Source organism: Taeniopygia guttata, chromosome Z (assembly GCF_048771995.1).
Source record: "Taeniopygia guttata chromosome Z, bTaeGut7.mat, whole genome shotgun sequence".
NCBI classification, from domain to species: domain Eukaryota; kingdom Metazoa; phylum Chordata; class Aves; order Passeriformes; family Estrildidae; genus Taeniopygia; species Taeniopygia guttata.
The window spans coordinates 2,308,143-2,325,225 of record NC_133063.1 but is presented as its reverse complement, the minus strand read 5'-3'; the positions used below and the strand labels follow the sequence as shown (position 1 = coordinate 2,325,225).

General features: G+C 46.2%; 2 long non-coding RNA genes across 2 annotated transcripts; one reads left to right on the top strand and one right to left on the bottom strand.

Annotated features, from left to right (window-relative positions):
* Positions 1 to 2,489: 2,489 nt before the first annotated feature.
* On the top strand, positions 2,490 to 4,957 carry LOC140681733 (uncharacterized). Its single transcript, XR_012052864.1, has 2 exons — positions 2,490 to 3,012; positions 3,481 to 4,957. It is a non-coding gene; the product is annotated as an uncharacterized lncRNA (long non-coding RNA).
* Positions 4,958 to 9,229: 4,272 nt separating this feature from the next.
* Positions 9,230 to 16,039, bottom strand: LOC140681732 (uncharacterized). Its single transcript, XR_012052863.1, has 2 exons — positions 12,527 to 16,039; positions 9,230 to 9,377 (listed from the first exon to the last, which is right to left on the bottom strand). It is a non-coding gene; the product is annotated as an uncharacterized lncRNA (long non-coding RNA).
* Between the last annotated feature and the right edge of the window lie 1,044 nt (positions 16,040 to 17,083).

Sequence of the window (17,083 nt, the reverse complement as noted above, 5' to 3'; positions counted from 1 at the left end):
GAGGTTTTTTCAATATTGATAATTGCATTCTTGTTTATTATGTTGTAGGGGTTTTATTTGTCTTGTTTGGTTGCTTTGTGTGTTTTATTGTCTCAGACAATTTGGGAGTTATTATTTATGGTTACTTTTCTCTTTTGGTGACATGTTTATTTCTAGGTGGTATTTGTGTTTTGATGGTTTAAGGCATTCTGAGGTCCTTGAGTTAGGAATTATTATTTTGTTGTTGTGAATATATATTTTTTTTTGTAGTTGGATGTATTTGTTGGTTTTTATTAGTTTGATTTTTGGGAACATGGGTATTTCTATGGTGGATCTTTATAGCTAGGTATTTTATTTGGGTGGTGAGTTTTTTGTTTCTTCATGGTTTCGATTTTTTTTATATCTGTAATTATTTTGGGGGAGTTTAGTTAAATTTTTAGAGTATTGGGTTCTCTTGATGAGTTAGTGTAGTGGTAGGGTATTGTTTGGGTTTTTTTTAGAAACATTTGGGATCTGTTGTATGGTTTGGAGTATAAGAGGTTAGTTGAAGAGTTTTTTTCTTTTTAGTGTTTTTTTTTTGTTTTGTGTGGGTTTTTATAGGTGGGTTTTTTTTAATTAATGTTCCATTTTTGTTATGTGATAAGAACTGTTAGTGAAAGGAGCGTAGTGGGGTTTTTTTTGCTGGTAGTTGGTTGGCTGGTGGAGCCTTTCTGAATTTTTTGGATGGTATTCTTGGTTATTCGATGCTGTTTGTTATGGCATTTTATTTTTAGGAATTGGATTATAACTGCAGAGTTCTAACTGTAACTCTAATGAAACAAAACACATGCATAAATATGAAAATGGGAATATAAAACTTCAATTTTAAATATAAATGGAAAACATATGAATAAAACATGTAACATGAATAATGTTATCCATTACTATTAGGTATTATATTGTTTGATATATAGTATTTTGTTTATATAAATACAGATAAATATAGATTATAAATATAAATAAAATCCATATAAAATATCCATATTGAGACGTATAATTAATACATGTGGATATATAAATATAAAAATTACTAAATAATAGAAATCAATACAGTACATAATGCATATTTTACTGTGTATGTCCTATTTTAACACATTCTATGTCCTAAATATTATATATCGAAATACGGTACCTCAATATATTGTAATCGAATATATAACAACTTGTACAAATCAAAAATAGAAAGGTAGAAATATTTAAATATAGTTTAAAATAAAGGGGATTTTTATTTTGTATTTGGTAGTAGGTAGGGGGTTTTATATAAAATCTATAAATATAAATAAAATAAAATTAGAAATCTGTGTATAGAAATACATAGTAAATACCTTAAGATCAATATAAAAAATTCAAAGGTAAGTAAAAATCAATATTAGCAGTATCTATGAAGTATAATATAAATAATAATTTGTCTATCTTGCTACCTTAATATATATGATATATATTTATAAACAATCACTATAAAGTAGAAATGCAAATGTGACTATAATGATGAAAAAAACATGTAAATATTCAAGTATCATTTAAAGAAAGGGCTTTTTTTGGTTTTTATTTGGTTAGAGGCAGGGTTTTAATGGAAGAAAAATGAATATACCTTTTCTTTTGTTATCATTCTAAGTATAGAAATATATATTCAATGTATACAGAGATATATAAAAATATAAAATAGAAATGAAAATAAGTATTCCGTATAGATAGAATATAAATAACACCATACATCAATCTATATTTTAAATGTAAATTTGAATATAAATGCGAAAAATAGAGATAAATTTAAACGCAGATTGAAAGATAAGGGGTTTTAAAAAGATTTTTACTTGGATAGAGGCAGGGGTTTATTTTAAGCAATATAAACCTTTTAGAAATAGAAATCTAACTATAGAAATATGTAAGTAATATATTAAGCAATGTATAAAAATGTAAATTGTAATAAAATATAATAGGAATAAATGTAAGAAATTATTAAAATTGCAATTATACATCAATATGCATTATAAATCCGAATGTGAATATAAATATGTAAAATACAAAAATAAAATATATCGAGATGCAGTTTGAAAGAAAAGGTTTTTTCTTTTGGTTCTTATGGGGTTAGAGGCAGGGGGTTTTTTGTTGGCGTTCTTTTCCGCGCGGGCTGTTTTGGGGCATTTGCTTCAGAGGACGTTCCGGAGGGGCGGGTGGCAGCGCTTGCGGACACAGAGCGGTGCTGCAGCCGCCGCCCGCGGCCGCTGTCTCGGCAGTGGCGTGTCGCGGACTCGCGTGCCGCGCACACGGGCTGTGGGCTCAGCGGCTCCGCGGGCGGTCGGATTTGGAGCAAGCGCCGACCGGCATCGGCAGATTCGCCTCTCTCTGCCCGGCTCCTGCAGCGGCCGCCATCCTGGGCGCGGCCCCTGCCTCTGCCGCGCTGGGTGCCCGTCCCGTCCCCTCCCGTGCGTTCCCACCGCCTCCCTGCCGTACAGCTAGAAATAAACAACACCAACGTAGAAATATACATAGGTTAAAAAGAAAGGGCTTTTGGGGCGGGGCGGCGTTATTTGGTTCGAGGCAGGGTCTTTTAGTTTCTGTGCGGGATTTTTTGGGACATTTATTTCGGAGGATTTTTCCCAAGGGGATCGATCGCCGCCGCTCTTTTCCCCCTGCCTCCCCTCCGGGCGAGCGGCGGCCCCCGGCTGTGGCGGGCGGCGGTGCTGCTGCCTTGTGGCCACAGAGCGGTACTGCAGCCCCACAGCCAGCGCCCGGCCGAAACCACCGAGACGGGGCGGGAGGTGCCAGAGCGGCCCCAAAACCACCGAGACGGGGCGGGAGGGGCCAGAGCGGCCCCAAACCCACCGAGACGGGGCGGAAGCGGCAAGAGCGGCTCCAATTACCACCGAGATGTGGCGGAAGTGGCCAGAGCGGCTCCAATTACCACCGAGATGTGGCGGAAGTGGCCAGAGCGGCCCCAAACCCGCCGAGACGGGCGCGGGGCGGCGGCGAGCGGCGAGCGGGGCGGTGTGTGTGAGTAGAGGGGAGCGGTGAAGGCGGCACCGCGGCAGCGCCGGGGAAGGATGGCAGCGGCGAGGGCGGCCCCGCGGGGCCGGTGCTCCCGGGCCGGGGCGGAGCGGCGTCGGAACAGGGCTGCGCCCGCCCCTCCTGCCGCCCTCCTTGGAATGGGTTGAGGCATTATGGGTGTATTGAGGTAGGGATAACTATTTTGTTGTTTTGTAAACAAATGTCAGTTGTTCTGACAGGAACAGGCTGAATGGGGCTGTAGCTCTGCCTACGAGGTCAAGCAGTGATAAGGCCTTGTCAGCACGGTAAAGAAGTGAGCCTCTGTGTAGCACTTCTCTGTAACAGATTAGCAGCTGCTGTAGCATCATTTCCTAGACATTGAGTGGTCTGGGGCTGGATTAGAAAAAAATTAGGTTTAGTGTGTTGTTTAACAGCTGCAGGTGGAGGAACCTGTGCCTTCTGCTCTCCCCACAGCTGTCTCGGCTGTCACACCTGTCCTGAGGAAAGCCCTGTGAAGGAGCTCGGTGCCGCGATTCAGGACCCTGAGGCCACTGTGAAACTGCAAATTCTTTCCAAGCTGTTGCCACCTCCGGGAAGCAGAGGGCTGCACAACCTGATGGACTGCCTTCCTGCTGCTCCGGAGAGAGCAGGCAATGAAGAGAGGTGGGCAGCGTGTGTGTGTGTGTGTGCCTCCCCCAGGGCTCAGTTTGTCCTGGGAATCAGTGTGATAGGAATGGGAGCATTAACAGCGTCCTCTCCTCCGAGAATCTGTTGCTTTGCACTTTGGCAGCAAGACATCTTTAAGATATACAAAACCAAGTTAAAATGTTAATAAGAAAATCAACAACTATCTCTCTGCAGCTGGGCCGTGGCAGATGCCATATCCACGGTGCTTAAAAACTCAGAGGAGCTGCATTCCTGGAGGAGACATCTCTTCTCAGCCTGCGTAAAGGGGTTAGTTGCCATGTACAGCAGCAGTAAAGATGAAGGCAAGCAAGAAGTGGAGAGGTCCATGCTGCTGAGGCTAGAGGAATTATTGGTGAGACTGCTTATCTGCTTTGCCACAGAGGGACTGTATGCATATGTGTGATTGGGCAGTTGTAGATTTTGTAAATACAGATTGGACTCGATTTCCTGTTTTATGGATTCTGGTTTCCGTGGATTTTTCATAGCTTTTTCCGAGTCCTGAGAATCCTTTATACGAGGCAGTTTTATGTTCTTGATGATGACTTTCTGGTACGAATCGCCTTTGAATGTGTGAGTTTGAGGTATTTAGGAGTAAGAAATCAAAGGTTACCAGTGGAATTAAAAAAAAAAAAGTTAAAATTAATTAATTAAATTATTATAAATTAATTAATTTAATTTTTAAATTTAAGTTATCACCTTCTTTTTTAAAAGAAGCTGATAGAGATACTTGTGCCAAGACCCATCTGCCATGCCATCTGAAGTGTGGGGCAAAAGTCTGGTTGATCAGGAATAGAAATCAGACTTTGATCTTGAAGAACACTACTTGGTCACTCCCTCTGTATACTGTTGCCTTGGTTTGAGTTCAGTGAACAGGGATCCCCGTGACACGCAACACTGAAGGTCCCTGGGCAGTGAATGCCTTTGCGCTCTCATGGCTTTTGCTGAGACTCCCTTGTAGGACCTGGCTGACTCTGCAGGCCCTGGGGCCACCTCACAGGGTCCATCCCATCCTGAGGGTGTTTCCAGCCTGGCGAGGTTGGCACCTGCATTCCCAGGACTGTTGGGATGTGCAGCTGTCAGTCTGCTCCAGGCTCTCGCTTTGACTTGTCAAGTTGCGATTCCTTTTGCACTTGAGGCGTTTGAAGAGTATTGAGCCGCTGGGTTTTTGGAACCTACAGCCCAGCTTGCTTTTTGATTCCATACAGCCCCTGCTCCCAGACCAACAAGTTTCTTTTGAGCCAGGAATTAGGATTGTTGTATCCAAGAGCTTTTTTCCCTGTTACCCTCAGATCATCCCACGTGAGCGTTTGGCTTGCGTGTTCTTAGTGTGTCCCTTGAACAAAAATTGCTGTAGAAGCTCCATGTGCCAAATGTAAACCAACACCTGTTTTTACTTGCTGCACACAGTGTGTGGTTGAAGAAGTGGACCCAGATGACTGGTGTGACCTTGTGAAGACAGGGCTCAAGTAAGTGCTTTCATTTGAATTTGGTTTGGTTTCACCAAGTTCATTTTCTTTGCCAAGTTAATTTTCTTTGCCAAGTTCTCATTTCTTACCCAACTTGTAGCTTCAAGTGGGTTTTCTTGGGTTTGGTTACAGTCTGACTTCTCTGTGATCCTTCTCCCAAAGGTACCGTTACAGAGATGAAACATTTCTGAAGGTCCTGAACGTTGCCATCCAGTTACTATACATGAAAGAATCCTCACTAAGAGCGTAGTCAAGCTCTCCAAACTACACATGGTGGTCACACAGCGCTCTCCATTTTTGGCAGCCATCCTGAGGTCAAGAGAAGATGATTGCATGAGCGTCCAGACAAAAGGTATTTTTTAATCATCTTCTTCCCATCCTAAACACAGCTAATCTTCTCTTTCTTGCATTATATTCTTTCCATCCAGTAACACATCCACCCATGTAAATACTTGCAGAGTTATTAGCAGTTCCAGAATACTGGCATTTAAATTGTACCTCTGCTTGGATCCAAATGTTACATTCATTTTATGCTGGTTGTAAAGACTTCTGTTTTTAAAACTAGTGGAAAGGCGGGTTTGGGTTTTTGTTTGCTTATTTGTTGTTCTGGTATTTTTAACCCAGCTGAAGTCTTGGATTTATTGTTTTGGTTTCTGAGGTACTTAGTGTAAGATCACTGAAGTGCACATAGATCCTGTGATGTTTAAGCCTCGGCTACACGTGACACAGGCTTCTGAAAATGGAAATGGCCTTGGCAGAGAAGCAGCTGTGAAGCAAAGCAGAATTAAAATGCATGAGAGCAGAAGAACCAAGTGAAATGGTACTTCTGGGTGCTGTGTGCTCCTCTGGCCTCTGCCTGCTGTGAACACTTTGTGTTGCAGCTCGGTGTAGTCCAATTCAGTGTTTGTTTGGTTTGATTTTTGTGTGTAACAAAAACACTGCTCACTTACTCTAAACAAATTCCCTCCTTTACTGGACACATCCTGCAGTGGGACCAGACTCCCCCTCACCCTGGAGGAATTCCCTGCTCCTCTGGAGAGGGGTGAAGCCAAAGCTTAGGAGCAAAGGCAAACCACCAAACCAGGGGCATTCTATATATATCCAAATAAGGGGCTCTGTCTTCCTGCTTTTCCTGTAGTTCTCCTTCCTGGTTTCACCTGGCCTGGAAGGATGGGCATGGCCTGTATTTATCATCTGAAAGTGGTGTTACTAAATCTGTCCAGAGGTTCTGATTACAGACACTCATTTTCTGCCAGAAAACATTTTCATTTCATTCCTTTCACCCAGGATGGCTCTCTGTGGTCTCAGACAGTGTTCCCTGGGAGGAAGGGCAGCCTTTGCCTCGCCTGCACAGCTCAGGTGGATGTGACAGAACTGGTGTGGCCTGACAAGGCATGAGCAGCTGTCTGTGCACTGGAGTGCCTTGAAACCTTTCTCTGTGAGATTTTGGACACGTTTCTCTTTGGGATTTCTTGTGACACATCACCCAGGTGTCCCTTCCTTTGTATAAAGTCCCGTGGTAAAGGATTGAATGACGGACAAGTGGGGCCTGGGATAAAAATGGTTCTGTTAAAATTAGGCTAAGAATGCAATAGAGAAATGAGCTTCCTTTTAATGAAATAGTTAGGAATAAAAATGCTTTTATATTTGAATTGGTGTCCCCTCTCACGGATAAAACCCCCTGGTGAGCAATCACAGCAGAAGTGTGAAAGCCGGGATCCATTGGCTTCCACAGTGGACTTAATGCTCTTTTCCTCCTCTCTTTCAGGACAGGAGAAATCATTAAGCTCCTCCCATCTTTGCCAGAAGCTTCAGTGTTTAAGCAGCCAGAGCCAAGAGGCTTCAGCACCAGGGGTGTGCACTGGAGGGCTCCAGGTCCTGCCCACGCTGTGGGGTAAGTCAGAGGGACGCAGGGTTCCCCTTTTCCTCTCCGCTGGGATTAAGTGCCTCGGGAATGCCATTTCTGACAGCCCAGCCGTACCCCTGTGTGCTGGGAAAGGGCAGCAGGGAAGAGGCAAATGCCAGAGTTCCTTGGGGCTGACGGAGCTGTGGTGTTTGGCTGTGCCCAGGGGGGCAGGCTGGGCATTGTTCGGGCACCCAAGGACTGGTCTGGGGCTGGGAGCCCGGGGAGCCGAGCTCTCGGTGCATTCCCAGCTCTGCCAGCTGCTGCAGGGCTGGGTCCCAGCCTCTGCTGGGGCTGGGGCAGGAGCTGCAGGGGAGGGCTGGCAGGATTTGGGAGCAGAGGGAGGAAAATGAGGAAGGGTGCTGGGCGGCGCTCAGCCTGTGCTGGTGTCAGCGCAGCCGTGCAGGGCGCCGGGATCTGGGGTCAGCTCCGGCTCTCCTGGGGTTCAGGGTGCAAGGTCGGAGGGACTGGGTTTATCTGTGGCTTTCCAGGCCAGCAGGAACAAGGGGAATGTGGTGCCAGAGCTGTGTCCCATCGGGCTGCGCTTCCCTCTGAGCACAGAGTCTGGGCTGAGGGGAGATTGCTGCGAGTGCCCCGTGAGCAATCCAGGGAACTCGGAATTGCATCCGCTGCTGGGAACACTGCCTGAGCTCTGCTCAGGCTGTGTCTGCGAGGAGTGGGATTTGGGCTGCAGAGGTGCTGCTGGGCACAGAAAATGGAGTAAATCCTCTCCAGGGACGTGCAGTGAAGGATAGTGCAGCAGGGAAGGAGAGTATTTGCAAATTATATCAGTATTTCTCCCAAAACTGGGAGAAATGGGGTGGAGCAGAGATGGGGCTGGTTTGGTTTTGTCTGGGCCGGTTATTCCTCGTGCAATGTTTTAAATCTGTTGTATGATTTTCTCTCCAGTATCTTTCTAACAAAAGCTGACAGAAATTTAGGTTCAGGGTTAGAAGTTGGGTCCATTCACTGCAAAACCTTGCCCAGGCTGGAGGACTGGGGTGATGGCTGCTCTCAGCAAAGGTTACCTGTGAATACTGTGTCAGATTTCCCTCAATGCTGGGCAGGAAAGGTGAGGGTTTGGATCAGGAATTCTGCAAACAAGGCCTGTGTGATGTTGGTTTATTGTGTTTTTCAGGGAGCCAGGGCTGGCACAAGGACTCGTGCAGGTGCTGCTCTGGCACTGGAGCTGTTGCCCTGTGGAGCCATTTTAAAGGTGTGATTATGGAACATTTTGGAGGCTGTTTCTGGAATTCCATTTGTAGCTGGATCTCACTCCGAGTGCAGCAGTCCAGGTGAGGGTTCTGACCTCTCCAGACTTGTGCTCACCTTGGTACAGCCCGGGGCTGGAGCAGTTTTCCAGGGAAGTGGAGATGGCTGAGGATGGGTGCTCTGGAAAGCAGGGACCTGCTGGGATTTGCATTTGCAAAGCTGCCGTGAAGTTTGTAAAACCAGCAGGAAATTCTAATTCCTGTGGTTTTTGGGGAGGAGGTGCAGGTCACCCTGAGAGCTAGACCAGAACTGGTTTGTGGTAAGGAGTCTGAGGTGTGTAAGTGCCACAGCTGGTATGAGCTGTGTGCTAAATGCAGTCCCAGCCCCAGAGGGAGGCTGATGGGCTCTGCTCATTGCTGTCCCCAGCTGTCCCCAGCCCGCTGCTCCCCCGTGGATCTGCTCTGGATTCGGGCTGTCGGTGCTGGAGCGCCCTGCTCCCTGCAGGGCCCTGCCCCTAACCCACGCAGAGAGAGAGAGCCCTGCTGGCCAGAGTGATCTTTTTTCATTTTTTCTCCCTGTGCTGTTAGCAAGGAAGGGATGGGACTGCTCTTGGGCCGGGAGCGCTCAGTGCTCAGGTGAGCACCCGCCTGGGAGCGTGAGGGTTTGCAGAGCGAGCAGCTGCTGCGGCTCAGGAGCAGCCACAAGTTCTTTGTTCCAAGGCAGGCCAGAACTTTCTAACCCCGGGGTTTATTTGGCTTTTGGAACCCAGCACCTCTGCTCAGTTCTGCCGCACTGAGGGTACTTTTGTTCAATGCCTTCTGTTGGAACTTGTCAGCTCTCAGTGTAGCGCACACAGCCCCAGCCCTGCCCTGCAAACCCTTCCCCATCGTGCCCACACAGTTTCCTCTCTCACTCACTCGGGGCAGGCTCCTACTGACAGCCACAGAAACAGAAGTTATTTTATGTTGTTTTATTCTTTTCCTGCGTAATGCCCGTGTCTTGTATTGGTACATCAATCCCAGCTTCTCCCGAGGCTGCAGATCAAATCTTTCAGTGTCTGTGGGAGTTTCTGGTTTTCCCATTCCCACGTCTCCCCTCTCTCTCTGTATGAAAAAAAAAATTTTAATAATGGATTTGTTAAGCATTTGTTGCATAAATTAACATACAGAAGGTGTTATCATTAGTATTATTATAATAATATAATTAAAATGTATAATTTTGGCATAAGATTTTTAAATTATGGTGTTAAATTTTATTTATTGTTATCTTTTATTAGTTATTCTTATTTTTGATATTTCTTAAAGTTGTACATTTTTATAAGTAGATTTTGTGTGAATAGATATGTTTATACATTTTATTAAATTTTTATATTTATGTTTGTGTGTTAATAAAAGAAAATTTATTGTTGGTTTTTTTTTAAACTGCATATTTAATATTTTTATATTTTTTAAAATGTTATTTATTGTAAGGGGATGTAGAATTAGATTGTTTATTTAGATAATATTTTAACTGATTTAATTGTTTTAGCGTTGTTGTTGAAGTAATAGGTGGTATAAAAAGTGATGCTACCATTTTTAAGTTTCAAGGCTTAAAATTACTTTTCTATTTTGGTTACTATTGATGGATAAATGACTTTTTTGTTTTAAATTGTTAACTATTTTTATATAAGGGCTTTTTAATTATATGGGTGATTTGTAATGTTTTTTATTGGTATATTAGGTAAGTAAGTAAAGAATGGATTTTTTGAGTAGTGCTAGATAAATACAAAGTATGTAAACTTGAAACTTCAGTTAAAGTTACTTAAACATTTGTTTTAGATTGGTTTATTGGTAAAGTGACATAATTAAAAGTAAATAAAGTAAATAGAGTAGAGGTATAATATTTGATAGAATTTTATAATTGGTAAGTTATTAAATAAGATTTTTATAATATTGATTTTTACATTTATAAAGAAACTTAAAGTTTATATATTTTGGTGGGTGTAGTACAAGATGTTAGGTGTAAGTTGCAATTCTTGTGTAATTTACTTGTATTTACATATTTACTTGTATTTACATATTTAGTAACATAGTAACCTATGTTACTAAATATCTATATTTAGTAACATAGGTGAAATGATATAATTAGTAAGTATTAAAAGATTGTACATTATTTTAGAGTTTATAACAGTTGATAAATGTTAAATTAGTGGTAAGTTAAATATTTATGTGTGGATAATGATTTTTTAAGTTTATTTAAAAAATAAGTTTATTTGTTATATTGATAAAGTTAAATTGTTAAGTTAAAATTATTTTAATTTATTTTTGACGTAGAAAATATTTGGGTTTGTTGTTAATTATTTTATTTAGGTAGAGTTAGGGTTAGGTTAGATTTTAAATTTTAATTGGCAAATGTTACTTAATATATTTTTATATAATGTTTTTAAAAGTAGTAGTTAAGAGTAAAAATGTTAGGATTAAAGATTAATTACATTATTTAATAATTGGTTTTTTTAGAAGTTTTTTAGAATAGATATGCTTTGAATATAGTAACCTATTTTTATAAGGATTTGAAAGTGGTTATGGACAGGATTGTGAGTTTGGATTTGGATATTGAGAGTGTGAAGGTGGAGGAAATGTATGAGAGAGTGATTACTTAGTGTGAAACTTAGAAAAAGAAATTAATGTTGTAGTTGGATTTTATATTGAAGTGATTTTGTAATAATAACTGAGGAAACTGATAAGATTAACAGTTTGGAGGAGGTTTTTAATCAAATATCTTTTTTTTAATCTTGAAAAATATTTAAAATGATGAGATAACATTAGGTTAAATTATAGAGTTAGTGTAGAGATTAGTTAGAGAGTTAACCTGGTGTAAGAGCGGTATAAGTTGAGAATAAAAAAGTAGGAATTGGAAATTTTATGTGTTTTTAGATCATTATATAAAGAGATAAAGTATATTAGTAGTAAGTGTTTGAAGAAGTTAGGATAACTTTTAAAAAATATTTATATATTAAGGAAATAGAGTAAAATTTTTAAATAGTATGATATGAATAGTAATTGCTATTTTTTGGTGTTACAAAAGATAAAAAGAGTAGGGATTGTAATGAAGAGCAGAATTTTTGATGAAATTGATGATATAATACACTGTATTTTTTTACTTCTGAATAGGTGTTTGTTAGTGTTTTCTTTTAGTTGTTTTCATTGGAGTTGTTTTAATTTTTAAGAAAATTAACCATATACTGTATAGTTTAGAGAAATGATCTTTGATAAAATTTAGGATAAGTTATATTAAATAACATTTAAATTTAGACAATGAATTTTGATAGTAAGGAATAATAAACTTAATTTTATTAGATAAAAAGAAACTTAATGTATTTATTTAAATGTACTGACATTTAATTTTGTTTGATTTTATTAACACAACATATTGAATGTTATTATTTATAAATATTGAAGGTCTTTTAAGTCTTTTGGTTTTAAAGAAATTTTAGTTGGTTGAGTTATAATTATTACTTATATCTTTACAGGGTGGTTTTATTTATTGGGAGATATGTTTCTTAGTAAAAGATCTTTTATTTATGTTACATTTCAAATGGTGCTAATTTGTACAGTGGGGTTTTTTTAAATGCAGGATATTGATTAGATTGTTTTATATTTTTTGTGGGCTTTGAAAAAATATTTATATGGTTAGGCTTTTCTATTTTTGAAGTATGTTTTGATGGTTTTTGTTGTTTTTCTGAGAGTTTTTGATTTAGAATTTGAAGAGTATTTGGCGTTTGGAGGAAATAAAGGTGAGGGTTTTTGGATACAGCTGAGTTGTATGGTATGTTATTTTGATTTTTTGTTTGGTTGTGGGGAAGGTCTCCTTTGGTTAGATGTGGGAGCGTGAGACTGGAACTAGGACTTTTTGTCTAATGCTTGATGAGTCTGTTTTATGGGGAGGAGGTGTTATTTTAAGTTTTATAAAATACACTGAGAATTAGTTAAACTCATGGAAGAAACATTATGGTAATTAAAGGGTGCTATGTTTAAAGAGCTATAAATCTGTTTTAATAACTGCTTGACATAAGGTGAGTTGGATCTACTTTTTCTGCCCCAGCAAGCATCAGGCACGTCCGCATCAATGGCACGACCCCTGCCCACTGCTCCTGTTTCACCCAACCAAAATCAAGAGCAAAAGTTGGTTGGGCTTTAAGAACTTGAAATAACTTTGAAGCAAAATAAATCACATTTTTCCCCTGTGTTTTTTTCCTTTCAGATGCTGCACTCACCTCTGCAGACAAGCGCTGAGCTCTCACTGCAGGAACCTGTCAGGCCTCGGTGGCTGTGAGTTCACGTTCTTCTCACTGGGGAATTGAAATAATTGCTGGTTAATTGCAGAAATGTTTTCTGGAGCCTTTCCCCTTTTGTGCCCCTGTGCTGTGTGGGACAAGGGCAGAGGAGCCTCGGGCTGGAAAGGGGCAGGAGAAGGCAAAGGGACCCCCTGGTGTCCCCAGGGCTCTGTGGGGAACAGAACGGACACTGTGCGGGCACGGGGAGGTGAGGAGTGACAGTCTGGGGCCAAATCCCAGCTCACCCGCAGGGAAATAAGTGAGGGACATTTTGGAGGGGAAAGCTGAGGCCATGAGTTCACCCAGCCTGGCCAAGTTGTGTTCGCACAAAGTGGCACCGGAGGCGAAAGTCAATCCAGAGCCCACCCTGCTCAACCTCTAAGTCCCAGAATAAATTCTTCAAGCTGCCCGTTGAGGGACTAAAAACACATGAAAGAGAACCAAGAGAATTCCAAGAGCAAACCAGAAGGTTCCTGGGAATCCCACTGCACTGTTGTCACAGCCTTTTTGACAGAGCTCTTAAGTTTTTTATTTTAATGCTGATTTTCTCTGCCTGGATCATTCACTCCGTGGGCTGTGGGGACTTTTTGGGATTGAACTCCCTCCCTGTGGCCCTGACACTGCTCAGGAGCTGGAGGAAAAGCAGAGTCAGCTCTCCTGGCAGGGGCAAGGAGTTTTCCCCCAGAGCAGATGCAGCAGCTGCCCTCCAGCCCGGCCAGGAGGGATCTGCTTTGGCTCCTGGCTGCTGCAGGGACAGAACGTGTTCAGCTGCTCCAGGTGACATTCCAGCTGCCTCATCTCCCATCCCTGCTCCCGCCCCTCCTGCTCTCAGCTCCCGCCCAGCCAGCTGTGCCGAGGGGAATTTGTCCCACCAGCAGCAGGGGAAGGACAAGGGCTCCCACCCTGGCACTTGGATTGTCCCTCTGGGGGATGCTGGCTGCTGGGATTTAGATCATTCTATACATTTGGCTGCTGAAACTTCCCCACCCAGGGGATTTTGCACAAAGATTGTTCTCTGCGTGGTGCCGGGATTTGGGGTTCAGTATCAGCTTTGCTAGTTCAGATGAATTATGCCCACAGCCCCAGGTTCCCTGCTGAATTCCTGCTGGAATAACCTGACAGTGCCTCGTGGAGAGTGGAAATTCCCATGCAGAGCTGCCACTTTAGCACCAGCTGTGTCAGGAACCAGCAGAGGTTCCAGGGAAGCTCAGTGGGATCAGGACAAGGACAGGTCTCTATTCTATAGAACTTGCTATTTAAAACCCTCATCCCCCAGCCCAGGGCTGTGTCTGGAGTCACTTGACAGAGTTCCCTGGAACTCAGCTGATTTCACCCCCCGGAGCTCAGGCTCCAGCTGATGTTTTAAAGCAGGACAAGGCGGTGGCTGGATGCGCTCCCGGCCTGTGCTGAGGCAGAACATCTGTCCTGCAGAAGCTCCGCTCCTTTCAGAGCCTCAGCAGCGGCCTCTGCATGTCCTTTTCCCTCAGGAAAGGGATGCACATCCCTGCCTGCAGCACACCTCCAGTGGGACCCACCTGTGAGAGTTTTCCATCACTTCTGCACCTCCAGCTGGCTCCCTGGAAATCTCCAGACATCATCGCACTCGAACCTCTGATTTTAAGGCATCTCCGAGGCTGTGGCTTGGCATTTAGTATCTGTGAGGGAAGATTGCCTTGGCTCAAATGAAATGTAAACTTTAAGGCATTTAGAGATTTTGAGGAGCTAAGAGAAATACGTCTTACTAGAATTAATTAAAATAAGAATAATAAATGAGTAGGCCTTGATGAAGTTAGGAGTTAGTAGTTAACTAATAATTAATTGCTTGTCAGCACAATGTTTAGTTAGCTGGATTTATAATGAAGAATATAGAAACTGATAAATAGCTTTTAGGAACATAAGACAATTGTGGGCCTCCTCTGTTCTGAAACCAATTGAAGACAAGGAATGGGAGTTCTACCAAGAGTTCATTTGTCATACTTGCATTGAAAAGGTAGAAAGGTCAGAAGGAGGAAGATGTCATTTACTTCCTCATTTTGGGACCCCTCCCCATGAAAGGGACCACCGACCCATTTCAAGGGACAAACTACGCATGCTTAATAGCTTTTGGAGTGATTAGCATATGAAGCGGGGAATGGGATGTACCAAAATTATGAATATGTATTTGTATTTTGTGTATTCAATACTTGTATGGATAAAAAGACTCTGTAATCACCTGGAAGGGGCGGTGTGTATTTGGGAGCGATCCCGCACGCTGCCCGGCGTCGAATAAACACACACTTGCTAACTTTAAACTGTTTAGAGAGTTTTTGTCCGTCACAGTTGGATTTCGATACTAGATCAATATCCATATTTTTTTAATAAATCACAAACGCTGCTGGTGGATGATGGCCTCAGGCTGGAAAAGAGGGAGGAGATTTGGGGTGGCTGGGACATACCTGGCAGCTGTGTGGGAGCTCGGGGAGGTCAGAAACGGGGATTGCTGTCAGAGCCCCTCTGCAAACGGCCGTGCCTCCGTTCCCAGGTGATGCCAGCCGTTCCCTGGGGTCCCTCCGGGCTGTCGGTGCCGTCTGTCCGGGCTGAAGCATCCCTGCGCGCCTGTGGGGAGCAGCCCCCGGCCGAGGAGCCACGGGCAGCCCTTCAGCCGCGTCCGTGCCAGCGCTGTCCGGTGCCCCGGTGCCCGTGCCGGGCCGTGCGTTGGTCACGCTGCGAGCCACGGGCCGGGCACGGCAGCTCCTGCCCTGCCGAGCCAAGGACCGGAGGTGCTCTCTGCCCTCCCGGGGCTCCGGGCTCCTGCAGCCCCGCACCGGGCGCAGGCGGAGCGGGAGCGGCGGCCCCGGCGGAGCGGCGGTGCCGGTCCCGATCGCCGCCCCGATCCCGCCCCGATCCTCCGGCCCCGGCACCCCCACCCTGCCCGCCGAGGAAGGAGCGGCGCTGCCCGGCTCCCACAGCAGCCACCGGCGGGACCGGGGCCCAAATCCCCGGGCCCGGCTCCCAGTCCCGGTCGCACCTGAGCCCGTCGGGCGCCGCGCAGCGCCGGGAGCAGCCCCGATCCGATCTCCGCACGGCGCTCCGAGCGCCGGTCCCGCCGCAGCCCGGCCGAGCATTCCCCGCAGAATGTGAGGCGGGCGCGGATCCGCCGCCATTTATGGGCGGGGGGCGGGGGGGCGGGGCCGGGGGCGGGGCCAGCACAGGTGCGCGCACAGGTGCGCGGGGCCCCAGCGCGCCTGCGCGGGGCGGGGCCGGGGGGATTTAAGCGGCGGGGAGGGCCGGGCAGAGCCATTTGACGCTGGGCGCTCGGGGCGGGAGGTTGCGGCCGGCCGGGCCCCTTTTTCTCTTTTTCTCTATATTTCTTTGCTTCTGTGTTTCTGTTCTTTTGCGTTTCTTTTTCTCTATACCTCTCCTGTGTACCCTCCCTTCCTCCCCTCCCCCACCCCCTACACCCTCCCCCCCCCAAACCCCCCCCCCTCCCTCTCCCCCCTAGCCCTCCCCTCCCTCCCCCCCGGGCGGCCCCCCCTACACCCCTTTCCCTTTCCTCCCTTTCTATTCCCCTACTGACCCCTACCCTGTTCCTCTATCCTGTCCCTGTTCCTTCCCTCCCCAGCCGGGTTCCCCCGCGCCCCCTTTCCCTGCTCCCCTCCCCGCTCCACACGTTCCGCCTCCTTCCCCAAACCTGCCTTCAATCCTTCCTTTCCTTCCTCCACCCTGCCTTCCCCCCAGCCCCCTCCCCGACTGCCCCGCGCACCCCGACCTCTGTCCCCCTGCCCCCTGTCCTTGTCCCCTTCCTCTCGGCTGCCGCTGTGCTGCCCTGTTCTCGTTGCCCATTCCCCTTTTCCTTCTTTCCTCGCAGCCGCGGGGCTCGGGGTGCCGGATAATAAAGCCCAGAGGGCCGGAGCCCGGCGCCCCCCGCCCTCGCTGGGGTCCCCACACGGGGCAGGAGCCGCTCTGCGGGTCCCCCCATTACAGTGCAACACACGGGCCGACACTGCCGGGGCTCCGGCTTTCCCGACATCACACTGGGGGTCGGGCCGGGGGCAGGGAGGGTCCTGGGGGGTGGGGGGGTGAGGAAGGGCCCCCTCATTAGGAGGGGGCTCTGGGGGGAGGGGGGGGTGGGGGTTAGGGGGAGGGATGGGGGGGCGGGGCCGGGGGGGTGGGAGGGGAGGGGCAGGGGGTGGGAGGGGTGGGGTAGGGGTGGGGTAGGGGGGGCGGGGCCGGGGGGGTGGGAGGGGTGGGGTAGGGGTGGGGTAGGGGGGGTGGGGGGGGGGTGGGGGGGTGAGGGGGGAGGGAGGGGGGGGTGGGGTGGGGGGGGGGGGGGAGGGAGGGGAGGGTGGGGGGGGTGGGGTGGGGGGGGAGGGAGGGGGGGTGGGGTGGGGGGGGGGGTGGGGTGGGGGGGTGGGGGGGTGGGGGGGGGTGGGGTGGGGGGGGGAGGGGGGGTGGGAGGGGGGGTGGGGTGGGGGGGTGGGGTGGGGGGGGAGGGGGGGTGGGGGGGTGGGAGGGGGG